Below are 11111 nucleotides of genomic sequence, written 5' to 3'. Positions count from 1 at the left end.
ATTGGAAAAACTCCCCTCGCGCATCTTACCCTTCGGGGCCGGGCGCGCAAAAAGGAGGTGTGACAAGATCCAATCTCACAAACTGGCTGGCTAAGGCCTGAATATCCATCGCCATAGGCCTCTCTGATGCTAGTAAATAAGCTAAACTCCCCAAACTCTCTGCCCGGTGACTCAAAGCATTGGCCACCATATTAGCCTTGCTCGGGTGATAAAAATAGTGATATCATAGTCCTTTAGCAACTCTAACCACCTCCTCTGGTGCAAATTTAAATCTTTTTTCTTGAACAAGTGCTGCAAGCTCCGATGGTCAATATAAATATCACAAGGCACACCATATAAGTAATAGCGCCAAATCTTCAGGGCGTGAACAATGGCAGCTAACTCAAGGTCGTGAATAGGGTAGTTCTTCTCATGTATCTTCAATTGTCTGGACGCATAGGCAATCACCCTACCGTCAACACCGCACCGAGGACAACCCTCGAGGCATCACAATAGACCGTGTAAGACCCCGAACATGTAGGCAGTATCAAAATTGGGGTTATGGTCAAAGATGTCTTGAGCTTCTGAAAGCTCACCTCACACTCTTCTGTCCACTGGAACGGAGCACCCTTCTGTGTCAACCTGGTCATAGGGGCTGCAATCAATGAAAACCCCTCCACAAAATGACGGTAGTAACCTGCCAAACCAAGGAAACTATGGATCTCTGTAGCTGAGAATGGTCTGGGCCAACTCTGCATGGCCTCTATCTTCTTCGGATCCACTTGAATACCCTCACTTGATACCACGTGACCTAAGTATGCCACCGAATCCAACCAAAACTCACACTTCGAGAATTTAGTATATAATTTCTTCTCTCTCAGAGTCTGAAGCACAGTCCTCAGGTACCGCTCATGATCTTCCCAACTCCTGGAATACACCAGAATATCATCAATAAAGACAATGACGAACGAGTCAAGATACGGCTGAAACACATTGTGCATCAAATGCATAAAGGCTGCTGGGGCATTGGTCAGCCCAAATGACATAACAAGGAACTCGTAATGACCATACCGGGTCCTGAAAGCAGTCTTCGGGATATCTGGCTCTCGAATCTTCAACTGATAGTAACCTGAGAACAAATCAATCTTATAAAACATTTGTGTGCCCTGAAGCTGGTCAAACAGATCATCAAGACGAGGCAAAGGATAACGGTTCTTTATTGTAACCTTGTTCAACTAGAGATAATCAATACACATCCGCATAGAACCATTCTTTTTCTTCACAAACAAGACAGGAGCACCCCAAGTTGATACACTAAGCCGAATAAAACCCTTATCAAGCAATTCCTGTAACTGATCCTTCAACTCCATCAATTCAGGAGGAGCCATACGATACGGAGGAATAGAAATGGGCTGGGTGCCCGGCAACAGAGCAATGCCAAAATCAATAGCTCTATCAGACGGCATGCCTGGAAGATCAGCTGGAAACACATCGGGATAATCCCGTACTATAGGGACTGAGTCAACAGAAGGGGTATCAATACTGATATCTCTCAAATAAGCTAAATACGTGTCACACCCCTTCTCAACCATACACTAAGCTTTAAAAAAAGAAATAACTCTACTGGGATTGTAATCTAAGGTACCCCTCCACTCAATACGCGGTACACCTAGCATAGCCAACGTCACGATTTTGGCGAGACAATCAAGAATAGCATAATGGGGCGACAACCAGTCCATGCCTAAGATAATATCAAAGTCAACCATGCTGAGTAACAATAAATTGGATCTGGTCTCAAAACCACTAAGAGCAACCAAACACGACCGATAAACGCGGTTCACAACGAGAGAATCTCCCACAGGAGTAGAAACATAAATAGGGGAACTCAAAGAATCCTGAGGTACGCCCAAATGTGGAGCAAAATAAGAAGAGACATAAGAATAAGTAGAGCCTGGATCGAATAGAACCGATGCATCTCTGTGACAAACCAATATAATACCTGTGATGACAGAATCGGAGGCAACAGCCTCGGTATGAGCCGGAAGGGCATAGTATCTGGCCTGGCCTCCCCCTCTAGGGCAATCTCTACCTCTCCGACCTCCACCTCTAGCTGGTTGTGCAGGTGGGGTAGCAACTGGAGTTGTAACCATAGCCTGAGAACTCTGCGGGGTACGATGTGGCTGAGAAGTCTGTGGAGGTTCACCCCTCCCAAGTTTGGGGCAATCCCTCACCATATGGCGTGTGTCGCCACACTCAAAACAAGATCTGGGAGGACGTGGTGGCTATGACTGGTTCGGGCCAGGTCTGCTGGACTGACCTCTAAAATCACCCCACACAGGAGGCACGCTAGATACGGATCGTGCATAATAAGGCTCTTGAGGTCTAGGAGGAGATGGAATACCACTAGCTACTAGAAGAGTTGAATGAACAGGGTGACTCATATAACCCCTACCATGACGACCTGCAGCTGGGGTACGGGCACTAGAATAATGGCCCGACTCTCGAGACCTCTTGGCCTCTCTCTCCTCTCTCTCACTAGCATGCATACCCCCAATCCTCCTAGCGATGCTCACCACTTACTGATAAGAAATATCCATCTCTAACTCACAAGACATGCTAGATCTGATGTTAGGAATAAGGCCCTCAATAAATCGGCGAACTCTCTCGCGAACAGTAGAAACCAAGGCCGGTGCATGCCTAGCCAAACTGGTGTAACGGACAGCATACTCTGAAACAGTCATAGCAACCTAGCGCAAATATTCAAACTCTGTGCGCCATGCATCTTTGGGGCTCTAAGGAACATACTGCCTCAGGAACAGATCTGAAAACTAAGTCAAAGTCTGTGAAGCAGCCTCATCTGGACTGTCAAACTCATAGGTGCGCCACCACCTATAGGCGGCTCCTTAAAGCTGAAGGGTAGTGAAAGAAACCCCGTTTGATCCTAAGATACCCATGGTACGGAGAATGCGGTAACACTCATCAAGGAATCCCAGAGCATCCTCCGATGCTAGACCACTATATACAGGAGGCTTGTACTTCTTGAACCTCTCAAGCTTCAATTGCTCATCCTTGAAAGCAGCTGCCCTGTCCTTGGGCTGAGCTGGCACTGCAGGAGGTACAAGAATAATCTCAGGGACCTGCTCAACATGCACTCGTTGCTCAGGAGTGCGAGCGGCGGGAGTATGTGCTCCTCCCCCGGCCTGAGATGTAGCTGCAGCAAGGGGAAGCAACCCTACCTGAGCCAGAGTGGTGTACATGCTCATGAACTATGCAAAAGTCTCCTGAAGAGCTGGAGTGGTAGTAGCAGTAGGCGTGTTAGGTGCTTGGACTCCGGCTGGATCCGCTGGTGGTACCTCGGTGGCAGCTCGCACAGGTGCTCTGGCTGCACCACGTGCGCGTCCTCGGCCTCTGATGGTTACAGTAGGGGGCACGGGTGCCTGATTATCTCGAGTAGCACGTGTCCTCACCATCTGTGAGAGAATAAAAGACAAAAGTTTAGAATGGTGATGTCAAAATATCGCAAGACAAGGAAGTCAAATGAAGTGGAATTTTTTCCTAACAATTACATAACCTCTCATAGATAAGTACAGACGTCTCCGTACCGATCAGCGAGACTCTAATAAACGGTTTGTGATCCATAACTCCTATGAACCTAGAGCTCTAATACCAACTTGTCACGACACCGGTTCACCCTCCATGAACCATCGTGACGGCACCTAGTCTTTATGACTAGGTAAGCCTAAATTTGCGGAAGATAACCAAACTTGTAGAAGTAAAACAATTTAAAAATAGAAATAAAGCAATAGCAGTATGTAAATGTGCCGCTCGGCATACACCATGTTTAACTCTCAACACCAACATAAATCCAAGACTCGGAAACCCATGAATCACAAGCTAAGAAAAGAAATACTACATAGCTCTAACTCCGGAATTTCTAATAAAGAACAGGAAAGTACAGAAGGGCTAAATACTAAAGACATGAATAGAAAGGGACTCCTTGGTCTGCGGACGCGACAGATGTACCTCGGAGTCTCCAAGCAGTCGCTTCCCTCAACGATAGTAGGCCTGATCAGCGGTACCTGGATCTGCACATGAAAAACATGACTAGAAGGGGCATGCGTACACCACAAGGGTACTTAGTAAGTGCCAAGCCTAACCTCGGTTGGGTAGTGACGAGGAAGGTCAGGGCCCTACTGAGGTTAAATACAGTATAAGGGTTAACAGCGTGGAATAAAACAGTATAAATAAGTGCAACAGTAAACATAGAATTGAAAGAACAACAACAACTAGAACAGAGACAACACAAGTCACAGAAAAAAATATAGCTCAACACAGAGATAACAATCGGGGCACCTTCCAGGATACCGTCACGTAGTCCCAATTATAATTGTCCAGTGGATTTCCTGGGATACCATCCCGTAGTCCATCATATATATGTCTGAAGGATCTCCCAGGATACCGTCCTGTAGTCCGACTATCAATACGCGGGGATCTACCGAAATCCCGATCCGTAGTCCCAAATGTAAATACCTAGTACTGGGGGAATCTACCGGGTGCATTCTCGTAGTTCCATATAACTGTGCAGGGGGATCTATCAGGAATCTAACCCGCAGTCCCAAAGTAAATGTGTTGGGGATCTATTGGGAATCTAATCCGTAGTCTCAAAGTAAACAGATAAGGGGGAGCTACCGGAATCCCATATCCGTATCCGTAGTCCCAATGTAAATACACAGCAGCAACAAGAAAATATTCAGAGAAGAGAAATTTCATGTTAAGGCAACAAATAATTCTAGCCTAGCATGCTGCACAGAGTTCAGGTAACCAGATTGAACAATTAAAGCAATTAAATCACTTAGACATGTTTTCCTAAGCTAACAACGGGCTTAATAGTACAAGTAATAGAAACAGGAAAGGAACATACTAGTAAGTACTTAAAGAAAATCGAATTTCCAACAATTAGCACAAGTACGCACTCGTCACCTCACGTACAAGGCATTTCAATTACCAAATATATCAATCCTAAGGGGAAGGTCCCCCACACAAGGTTAGACAAACCACTTACCTCGAACCGGCTTCAAAAATCAACCAAACACCACGTCTTTGCCACGAGTACTCGACTCCAAATGGCCCAAATCTATTCAATTCAATTGTATAATGTAAATAACACCTTAAGTAACTAATTCTACAATTAAATTCTAAGCTAATACGCGAAATTATGTTAAATGACCAAAATGCCCCTCAGGCCCACGTTTTGGAATTAGGTGAAATTTACATTTTCATAAACCTCGTACTCTCACGAGTCCATACATAACAAGAACACTGAAATCGGAGTCCAAATGGCCCCTCAAATCCTCATTTTAAGGCCTCTTAAACTCAAGCCATAATTAACCATTTTTCCCAAATTTCTCACCACTAATTAGGTCTTTAATCACATAAAAATGAGTTATGAATTCAACGATATTACCTCCAAGCGATTTACCTTTGTTTTCCTCAAGATCTCTCTCAAAAGCTTCAAACCCGGATGAAAATGGTGAAAGAATCCCTCAAATTCGCTAAGGCAACTATTTATATGTTCTGCCAGCGATTTCCGCATCTGCGATCATGGGACCGCATCTGCGGTCCCGCTTCTGCGGAAATAAAATCGCATCTGCGACTTTTCACTTAAATGGCAATTTTCCGCATCTGCGACTCCCAATCCGCAGATGTGGTACCGCTTCTGTGGAAAAAAATAACCACATCTGCGGTTCCTGCTGAAGAGACCAAAATCCGCTTCTGCGGTGCCGCATCTGCGGTCCCCAAACCGCATATGCGAAAATACCAGAAGCGGCAAAGAAATGCAGCTGGAACATTTCCTCAAACTTCCCGCTAACCATCCGAAATCACCCCGAGGTCCCCGGGACCACAACCAAAGGCATCAACATATCCTAAAACCTTATTCAAACTTGTACCAATCTTAAAACATTTCAAACAACACCAAATCAATCAAAACATATCGGATTCAAGCCTAAGAACTCCAAAATTCTCAAAAATACACTTTCGATCAAAAACCCAACCAAACCACCTCCGAATGACCTGAAATTTTGCACACACATCCAAAATGACATAATGGAACTACTACAACTCTCAGAATTCCATTTCAACCCTCGGATCAAAATCTCACTATCGAACCGGAAACTTCCAAAATTCAACTTTCGGCATTTCAAGCCTAATTTAGCTACGGACCTCCAAAACACGATCTGAACACGCTCCTAACCCCAAAATCACCCAACGGAGCTAACAGAACCATCGGATTTCCATTCCGAGGCCATCTTCACACTATTCCAACTACAGTCAACTTTCCAACACTTAAGCTCTCATTTAGGGACTAAGTGTCCCAAAACTCTCTGAAACTCAAAACAGAACATCCCGGCAAATCACATTAGCAGAAATAAACTTGGGGGAAGCAGTTAATAGGGGATCGGGGCGTTAAATTCTTAAGACGATCGGCCGGGTCGTCACACTTATCAACTTCTATCCCTTTAGCAATGATTTTATGTCCTAAAACAATTCCCTCAGTAACCATAAAATGACATTTTTTCCAATTAAGAATTAAGTTTGTCTCTTCACATCTATTAAGAACTAAGGTTAAATGGTGAAGACAATCCTCAAAACCCTTGCCGAAGAGTGTAAAATCATCCATGAAAATTTCAAGAAATTTTTCAATTATGTCAGAAAAAATTGCAGACATGCAACGCTGAAATGTGGCATGAGTGTTGCACAACCCAAAGGCATTCTCCTATATGCATATGTTCCATGAGTACATGTGAAAGTTGTCTTATCTTGATCTTCTGGTGCGATTGGTATTTGGTTATATCCTGAATATCCATCAAGAAAACAATAAAATATATACCCTACAATTCTTTCTAACATTTGATCAATAAATGGTAAAGGAAAGTGATATTTTCTAGTGGCATCATTAAAACGTCTATAATCTATACAGACTCTCCATCTGGTGACGGTCCTGGTAGGTATTAATTCATTATTTTTATTTTTTATCACTGGCATACCTCCCTTTATTGGTACTACCTGAACAGGACTTACCCAAGGGCTGTCTGAAATAGGGTAAATAATACATGCCGCCAAAAGCTTTACAATCTCTTTTTTTACCACTTCCTACATTGTTGGGTTTAATCTCCTTTGGGGTTGGACTATCGGTTTGTAGCTATCCTCCATGAGGATTCTGTGTGTACAAATTGCTGGATTAATTCCTTTGATATCTTCTACAGTCCATCCCAAGGCTCCTTTGTGTGCTTTCAATACTCCAATCAATCTTTCTTCCTGTTCTGTAGTTAGAGAAGATGAAATAATTACTGGAAATAATTCATGCTCAAGATAGACATATTTCAAATGAGAAGGGAGAGTTTTGAGTTCAATTTTTTGTTAAACTTCTTCTAATTGCATGTCCCCTTCCTCATAATCTTTTTCCAATAATTTTGCATCACTTCTGATAGTCGGATCTTCATCCTGTGTGGTGCCAGATTTTGCCAAACATCTCTCCATTGAGTCAGAAATTAATTGATCATCTTTGAATTCATCTATAAGATTATTAATCATGTCAATTGAAAAGCATGAAGATGATGTATCATCTTCTGAGAATCTTAGTATCTTTTTAATATCAAAAATAACTCTTTCTTCATCAACTCTTAAAATTAGTTGTCCTTGATGGACATCTATTATTGCTCTGCCTGTTGCAAGAAATGGTCTACCCAAAATAATTGGTTCATCAGGACACTCCTTCATTTCAAGTACGATGAAATATATAGGAAAAATAAATTTATCTACTCTTACAAGCACATTTTCAATTATTCCCTTTGGTCTCTTAATACTTTGATCAGCAAATTGAAGTGAAACACCTATGTCTTTCATTTCACAAAGATCTAATTTTTAAAAAATAGAAAGTGGCATCAAATTTATTGAAGCTCCAGAATCACAAAGTATTTTTTCAATGTATACTCCTCCCAGAGTACATGGAAAGGTAAAACTACCTGGTTCACCAAGTTTTTGTGGTAGCTTATTTTGAAGTATAGCACTGCATTTTTCAGTAAGCATTACCACATAAACTTCTTCCAATTTCCTTTTGCTTGATAAAATTTCTTTCAAAAATTTGGCATATGAAGGCATTTGTAATAAAGCATCAATAAAAGGAATATTAATGTGAATTTATTTTAAAATATCCAAAAACTTTGCAAATTGATTATCCGGCTTTTCTCTTTTCATCTTTTGTGGGAAAGGAATTGTAACAGGGAAAGAAGTCAAATTTTTAGTATTTTTTTTCTTCTTTTTTCTTGGCTTCTTTCTCTTCTGATGGTTGAGAGGGTGTCTTAACATTCTTATCTTTGCCTGCCTGTTGTTCTAATTGATTCTTTTCTTGTTTGTTTGCATAGGGTTCATCAAGAGTCATACTGACCGTAAGGCAATGGCCTTAAGGTGTTCTTTTGGATTTTTCTCTGTATTGCTTGGTAAAGGACCTTGAATCTTTTCAGACACAAGAGTTGCCAATTGGCTTAACTGAATTTCAAGATTTTTTAGAGCTAAATTTTGACTTTTCATTTTTTCATCAGTAAACTTAATGTACTTGTACAAAAGGTCATCAAGACTTGGATGGCCTTGTTGAGGCCTTTGCTGATATAGAGTTGCTTGCTTATAAGGTCTGAAATTTTGTTGTCCACGATTTTGATTTATATATCCGGGTGGACTCTGTACCTGTTGCTTTTGGTAGTTTTGAAAGTTTTCAGCACCATTTGCATTGCTCCATTGAAATCCTGGATGTTTTTGTGGTAATGGACTTCCAAAAATACGGCTTGTATCTGATGGCATTGACTTGTTCATCATTTTGATTGGTTTCTTGACATTCGTGGTTTAGATGATTTCTCCACACAAGTCACAAGCCTCAGGCTGGCTTGGTTGTTGTGTATTTACCTGAAAAGATTCAAATTTTTGTGCCAAAGAAACAATCTGTTGTGTTAGTGTATTTAAAGCATCCACCTGATTTACTGTAGCAGCTTTCTTAATGATTACACGCTCAGATGGCCACTGCATGGCATTTTTAGAAATTTCATTAAGCAATTGCAATGCTTCTTCTGTGGTTTTTCCCATTATGGAACCTCCTGCAGCTGCATCTATTACATTTCTAGAAGATGGTTTCAAACCATGATAAAAAAGTGTACAACTGCATATGTTCAGGAATGTCATGATGTGGACATTTCCTTAACATTGTTTTCAATCTTTTCCAAGCTTGATAAACTGACTCAATGTCAGTCTGCAAGAAGTTAGAGATATCCTATCTTAACTTTGTTGTTTTAGTAGGAAAAAATATTTATTTAAAAATTTCTGAGTCATTTGGTCCCATGTGGTAATAGACCCTTGCGGCAAACTTCGTAACCAAGTTTTGGCCTCTCCTTTTAAAGAAAAAGAAAATAACCTTAACTTAATTTCTTCAGGAGGTACTCCATTATACTTTGCAGTTTCAACCAATTCTAAAAGGTCAATTAAATGACTATGTGGATCTTCACTTAGATAACCAGTGAAAATGCAAGATTGTTGAATTGTTTGAATCAGGCCTGTCCTGATTTCAAAGTTATTAGCTGCTACTGGAGGTTTCCTGACACTAGATTCACCATTAAAGCGATCAGGTCTAGCATAATCCCTTAGGATTCTGTTTGCTGGTCTTGGTGCCACTTCATCAAACTGCTCCTCTACATGAGCTGGTGGTGGAATTTGCAGTGGATTGTTATCATCTTCTAATTGATGCTCCATTTTGTTACAAGTTATGTTTTGAGACGATATTTGTCCTTTCCTGCACAATCGCAAAGTTTTTTCAATTTCATGATCGTAATTAGCCGACTCTTTTGTAGAAGAGCGGGTCATAAACTATTTGAAATTAAAGTAAAATAAAGACAGTTCCTAAAATAGTAATAGATAATTTTTAAAAATGAATAAAAAAATAGTACGGTAATATTATAGTTAACTAAAATAATAAGTTGTAACTAACCATCAAAAGAAATAATATAATACTAATTATATTATATGGAAAAAAAATTCAATAATAAATCAAGTATGCTGAAGGATTAAAGTACTATCAATTGAAAAAAAATTGAACAAAAATATTATTTTATAAAAATATAGTAAAAGTAATAGTTATAATAATAGTAATATAGAATAGTACAAAAGATACTTTTAGAACTAGAATAGTAAAAACAAGTACTTACAATTATTATAATAATAAAAAAAATAATAGAATATACTAAAAATGACAAATAAAAAAAATGAGATTGTGAATCATAAAACTAATATATTATACTATTATATAGATGTTAGTACTAACAATAATAATATAATAATAAAATATAAAATAAAGTAAGTTGAAGTACTAACTACGAGGGATTTCTTTTTATTTTTATTTTTTTATATATACTTTTTTACAAGATTATATAGAATTGCTCATAATAGTAGTAACAATTATGATAGTAGTATGTAGGAGATAACATTTTAAAGGAAAAATTAACAATATAATAAATTCTCAAATTAGTAATAAAATATTTAATCTGGAGTAAATATGTATCAATCCTCGGCAACGACGCCAAAAATTTGACGAAGCTTGTGTGTATAGGATTTGATGCTCATACTCTGTCAAATTCTAGTATAGTTTATGATATCGTCTCACAGGGATTGGACAATCTAAGCTACAAACTTATAATATTTTGACTACTATATATATTTAAAAAGAGTTGGGAATCGTTGAATTCACTTGATATATTATTACAATATAATCTCGGTTTCATACGTATTTCTCTAAAGAATAATTGTTTATTGCTAATACAATTATATTTTTACACTAAGAAATAAATAAATAATTAACACTCCGTGAGGTTATGTCAATTAATTGATTTAAAATTAGTGACGATTAAATTGAAATATCTTGCCTGAATTGTGTTCAACGTAGTAAAAACTTCGTGAGAATATTTTTACTAGAAAATTAATAATCTTGCCTTCAACAATTCCTCCGTGAGAATTAAAACTGAGGAAAGCAAGATTATAGACTTGAAATAATAATTTTACCAAAAATTACTTTCACTCTAATATTATATTCATCA

At 39.3% G+C, this 11111-nt stretch overlaps 1 non-coding gene across 1 annotated transcript; it reads left to right on the top strand.

The window, feature by feature from the left end:
• Nucleotides 1–9203: 9203 nt before the first annotated feature.
• LOC142173113 (small nucleolar RNA R71) lies at nucleotides 9204–9310 on the top strand. Its single transcript, XR_012702543.1, has one exon. It is a non-coding gene; the product is annotated as a small nucleolar RNA R71 (small nucleolar RNA).
• The last annotated feature ends 1801 nt before the right edge of the window (nucleotides 9311–11111 follow it).

Source organism: Nicotiana tabacum, chromosome 18 (genome assembly GCF_000715075.1).
Source record: "Nicotiana tabacum cultivar K326 chromosome 18, ASM71507v2, whole genome shotgun sequence".
NCBI classification, from domain to species: domain Eukaryota; kingdom Viridiplantae; phylum Streptophyta; class Magnoliopsida; order Solanales; family Solanaceae; genus Nicotiana; species Nicotiana tabacum.
The sequence above is the reverse complement of the archived record's forward strand: the minus strand, read 5'-3'. Positions and strand labels throughout refer to the sequence as shown.